Source organism: Artemia sp. Qi Xiang Cuo, chromosome 5 (genome assembly GCF_049724085.1).
Source record: "Artemia sp. Qi Xiang Cuo chromosome 5, ASM4972408v1, whole genome shotgun sequence".
Lineage (NCBI taxonomy): Eukaryota > Metazoa > Arthropoda > Branchiopoda > Anostraca > Artemiidae > Artemia > Artemia sp. Qi Xiang Cuo.
Genome location: NC_142798.1, coordinates 75,877,893 through 75,883,584, shown reverse-complemented (window position 1 = coordinate 75,883,584; position 5,692 = coordinate 75,877,893). Strand labels below are relative to the sequence as shown.

At 34.2% G+C, this 5,692-nt stretch overlaps 2 non-coding genes across 2 annotated transcripts; both read right to left on the bottom strand.

Annotated features, from left to right (window-relative positions):
- Positions 1-385: 385 nt before the first annotated feature.
- On the bottom strand, positions 386-549 carry LOC148952533 (U1 spliceosomal RNA). Its single transcript, XR_016141852.1, has one exon. It is a non-coding gene; the product is annotated as a U1 spliceosomal RNA (small nuclear RNA).
- A 2,800-nt stretch (positions 550-3,349) lies between these two features.
- Positions 3,350-3,541, bottom strand: LOC148952532 (U2 spliceosomal RNA). Its single transcript, XR_016141847.1, has one exon. It is a non-coding gene; the product is annotated as a U2 spliceosomal RNA (small nuclear RNA).
- Positions 3,542-5,692: the final 2,151 nt, after the last annotated feature.

The following is a 5,692-nucleotide window of genomic DNA, read 5'->3' as shown; positions in this document are numbered from 1 at the left end:
TGGGTAAGATTAAACTTAATGAAACTTAAATATTTGAAATCAAAATTAAAATCTGATTCTTTTGATGTATCTATTGGTATCAAAATCCTGCTTTTTAGAGTTTCGGTTACCATTGAGCCGGGTCGCTCCTTACTTACAGTTCGTTACCACGAACTGTTTGATACGCCCAACCCTCTCATATGCTTGGGATTTTAGGCACAATTCTTCCATAACATTTCAAACATGTAAGTTTATCAAGAAATTCATTTTTTCAAAAGGGCCCAATGATCAATCACAAAGGTCCCTTTGTTGCCTTAATAATAACAAGTTTTGAGCTTTTCCTTACAACTAGTAAATACATCACATGCAATGAATGCCCATAGGAAAAATTTTTGCAGAGTGTGAACAGGGGTCTATGCATGCACAGTCCCCCACTACCAAAAGTTACGCTGTTGAGTTACCCCCATTTGAGGTAATCACAGAAGTCAGCCAATCCGAAGTGCAACGGAAAGGCCTCACCCTGGGAGCGCCTCCTTCATGATTAAGACAGCTCCCCAGCCTCGTAAGTATATTAAGTGAACATTTCATTAATATCTCTCTAGATACATTCTGTAGCTTGGAATGTCACTTAGAAGTTTCAATTTATTAGCCGGATCAAGGCTCTCAAAGCTTTTGAGCATCAAATAATCAAGTCTCTAAATTGTTTTTGTAAATATAAATGCTGCATTTCATTTTCATATGCAAACATCTTTATCCTTTGATTGCAAGTTTACCTATTTGAGAAAAGAAAGTCAGGGGTTTCTTACTCTGTTGTCAATATGACTCTAAAGTCGAAACTTTTATTTTTGAGAACCCAGTCGCCGTTCTTCTCGTTAACAACCAAAGGGGGCTTTAGTTATTACTACTACTACTAACAACTCACCCCATAACCAAGCCCTCTGAAGCCAAAACAATCACTTCGGCAATTCTATTCGAATCTTGGTTCAATTTAAATTTCAGCATTTAATAATTGCATACTATTTTCGAAAAAGATGCATGGGGACTTCAATCCAGGTTGGGCATTTTTATTTAATTATGGCGAGTGGTAATTGGCTTTTTCACAATTAAATTTTGTAAATTATTAAAAGTTTTTTGGAACAAAAAAAAATATATTGTTCAATATATTCATTGCTAATTATTGCTAATTATCGTACTCCAGTGACGGAGAAACAAAACGAGGGGAAGGTCGAAAGCTGTTCTTTTCATAGTGCGAAGCAAAGTCGCGCGCGAATTTGTTCACTATTCTTTTCACAATGAGTATACAATATAGGCAAAAATCTCAATAATCTTCAAAACTATAGCTATAACCATTAACTTACTTTCTTTCCAAGGAAGCTTTAATTACTCCTTCGATCAAACAGTTCGTGGTAACGAAGTGTAAGCAAGGAGCGACCCGGCTCAATGGGAACCGAAACTCTAGAAAACGGTATTTTGATACAAATAGATACATCAAAAGAATTAGATTTTAATGCTGATTTCAAATATATAAGTTTCATCAGGTTTCATATAAGTTTTTCAACTGCAACAGCAGCAACATCAAAACTTAAAACGAACAGAAAATATTACATACATGATTTGGTTCACCCCCTAGTCAATTTTTTAGTACTTTCATAAGAGCTATTTATTCTAATTAACGGCCTTTGTGATTAAGCGGTCATTTTTAAAGAATTGGAAAAAAAATTCAAACTTGAGCTTAAAGAGCAAGGTATTGACTAGGGGGCGAATCCTCTAATATACTTATTAAAAATATATGAATATAGAACTTCGTTAAGTAAGTTAGTTCGTAAGTTGGGTATATTTACTACTAATAAAAACGTTCGTAAATAAAATTAAACAAGTTTCGAAAAATCCATTTAACCAAATAAAAGTAAAATTAATAAAAGTAAAAATATTCAAATTTTGTTTTAGTTATTCATGTACAGTGAGCCAAAATCAAAACCTGCATTAATTCAAAGACTTTCAAAAATTAAATAAAAAAAAACAAGTTTTTTAACTGAAAGTAAGGAACGACGTTAAAACGAACAGAAATTATTCCTTATATGAAAGGGGCTGTCCCCTCCTTAACGCCTCGCTCTTTACGCTAAAGTTTGACTTTCTCACAGCTCTATTTTTTTAAACAACAAAAAACTTTAGCGTAAAGAGCGAGGCGTTAAGGAGGGGACAGCCCCTTTCATATAAGGAATAATTTCTATTCGTTTTAAGTTTCAACGTCGTTCCTTACTTTCAGTTAAAAAACTTGTTTTTTTTTACTTAATTCATATATAATCCAGGGACTTTCCTTCCATCAAATCACAGAAAAAAAAATAATGGCAAAATTATGAGCGGTTATATTCAAATCATGACCGGTTATATTTTTTGTTTCTAAGTGTTAATTATGTCTTTTTCATAAAGTAGGGAGAAAGAGGAAATAACTGGCTGTAAATGAGCATGAGCAATAACGAGCACTATTAGATTTATTAACTAATTTACTAAACAAGACTTACCACTAAGATTAACAAGTTCAACGGAATTCAGGTTGTGTGAGCTGCTACCGATGTCAGTGAAGGCAATGTCACCTGTAACAGTGGAAAAAACTTATTGTTATTACTACAACATATCTTATCTACTCTAATCTACTTCTATAAAAAAAGAAGAAAAGAAAAAACGATGTACGAAGAGTAGAAAAGAGAAGAGAGGGGGAGTGGTGAGGGGTGTAGAAGTTATATTGCATAAAAGCTCGACTGAATATGCAGGTAGGCGCAGTGCAGCATTGAGCCGTGCTCTAAATCCTCAGATAGGCTGAAATAATCGAATAAATAAAGAACTATACGAGTATGTTAGCAAAAGAAAACTAAATATAAACGTAAGGTCCGGATTCGATGTCAAAGATGCAAACGCACATTTCTTTTGCAAGATGCATTGAACACAAATAACAATTCTACGTTAGTTAGGTATTCTTATGATTAATTGAATTCTACGTAATGCTACGTCAGAGACGCTTTTTCACAAAAAATAAGGAGGGAGAGGAAAAAAACAAGCTGTTAATGAGCAAAAGTGGTACTATTTCATTTACTAAGTTAACTAACTAATTAAGCACTTACCACTAACATTAACAATCCAGGTTGGGGATTTTAATTTAATTATGGTGAGTGGTCATTGGCTTGTTCACCATTAAATTTCGTAAATTATACACGATTTTTCTTTCTTTCAGATGAAAAAAAAATTGGTTTCAATTTATTCATGGGCTAGGAAACTACAAGTGTGGTTTCTACAAAATTCGATAAACGCATTATGCGTCATTGAGTTAGGTTCATGGACTTTAATTTCCTCTCGAAAGGGGTGATCCCGAAAGTACTGCAATCCCGATCCCGAAAGTACTGCAATACCGGGCCAAGGCGTGAAGGGAGCGGAGCAAGTCCCGACATCCCCCCGGTTTCCAAAAGTCAGTTTAATATTCTGGGCCCCATGTAGAGACCGTATCAGATATTAAGCTGATAAGGACAAATGCAACACTTTGGTTCTAGCTAAGCGGTCGAGAATGAACAATTCCACAATTTTTGTCATAGAGCGTATACGATCGTAAGTAAAAAAATTTTTCGAAAACTTATTGTCGGTTGCATTAAACAACTGATTCTCACTTAACTTATCCATTTGGGATTAGATTCTTATTATAAGCATAAAAATTTACAATAAGATAAAATTTTTTCGCGAATTACTACTGGTAAACGGAAAATTCGCAAATAAAGACTTGGAAAAAATTGTCATTCAAAAAGCCAAAATCAGACAAAGATAAAAAAAAACGCAAAAGAAAATTAAATAATTTGAAAATTGTGTATTTTGATTTAGCTCAATTTCCCATTGAACATATCCTGACAATTTTAACGTAGTACCCTTAGCCGTTCCTGTGGTATAGCCCTTTTGACAAAACTGAAAGCATGAAGTGTCTCTTGTTTAGTTTAAAATCCCCGCAAAAAATACCCTGAAGTTCTGTATTAACTTCTAATTTTAATTTTTATATTAAAAATTTCTTTAAAGTTACACGTTGGCAATGACTAAAATCAATGAGCTAATTGATTTCTTGGACGTTATATTTTATATGAGCGCTACTTTTGACAAAAGGTATTGAAAAATAACTACTTTGATTAAGTATCCCCTTATAACGTTTCAGTACTATCCATAACATCTACAGCCCTGGCATTGTCTAGCTATAGATTCCGATTGTAAAATAAAAAAAACCAATGATCTAGCATTTCGAAGCTCTGAGTTTATAGAGGCGAACTTACACCACCTCAATGTCAGAGCTTTCCAAAAATTGTATTTATGTTATAATTTTCTCTGAACTTCTTCTTCAGAACCTGAAAATTCTTGCAAATATATTGTTTAGGAACAAAACATTTTATCCTAAAGGAATAAATCCAACTTGCAACTCGTTTTTAGGCATAAACCATCACGTATACTGTAAACTAAATTTTATTTATTCATGAAATCTTTGTTACTACCCAGAATACACTTTCACACATACCATAAAATTCTGTATAATGATAAAGAGATTCCGTGAAATTAAAATTGCAAATTGAGTTCCCTTTGTATAAGGTTAGCTATCTATTCAATAGCCCCTGGCGCATCAAGTGAAAAGAAAACTTTTTGGAATCAAGGTTATGCGATTTTTATTGGATTTTTCACTGCAGCGGTTAAAATATGTTTACGTTGTAAATAAATTAAATGGGAGCCTGGGGTACGGGTCGGGGGGGAGGGCAAAATATATATTTTTGAATCTAGGACGCAATGTTGTTTTTTCATCTTTCAAATGGTTTTGTCAATTCTGGTTTATTTTACCAATACAAATGGCAACAAAAGGGTATTTTCGGTACTATTCCATTATGCGGTTCTCTCGGGTTAATCACTATAGATTAGGCAATGATAAAACCCATTTTTGTCGTCTTAACTGTTATAGAGCAGGCAATGATAGCAAGGTTTTCATTGCGTATACGATACTAAACTGTGGTTTTTTGGGGTTTAGGAGAGGGGAAAGGTACCTAGGTTAGGTTACGTATTTAATATGTGCAATGCTTTACCAACACCCCCCTCCCACCCCTACTAATGTGCAAATATATAGCCCAAATTTGTTTATAAACTATTCTATATTCATCCTATTTTATTTCATTAGCATTAACCAAACTTGACTTTTTAGAGAGGCCTGCATAATGAGATAGTACCTTATTTTCAATAACAGAGCAAGAAAAAGAGGTATTTTTCTAAATCTAGTCCCCCTCCTAATTTGAGCCGCTAAGTGCCACAATTTTCCACGTCGCCACGTCATATTTTTATGCTGGTAAGTATACGAATGCAATCATTTTTGTTTCAAAGAAAATATATCATAGGGAGCGCAATAGCGCTGCCTAAGTAAAGAGCGATGTGAGCACAATGTATTATTATTTTTTATTTATTTTTTGTCACTTCGCATCGAAGGAGTTGTCGTAGAAACTTCGAAAAGGGCTCATTGGATTGGAAATTAAAAGAACTAGTGCCTTTTTTCATAGTTGAAAGTGATTGGAGGGCAACTAACCCCTTCACGCACCCACCATTTCTCAAAACACATCCAATCAAAATTTAGAGATAGCCGATTTGTTCAATGTAGTTGAAAGGTCCAGAAATTATGTCTTTGAGGATGACAACACCCCACAGCCCTCAGGAA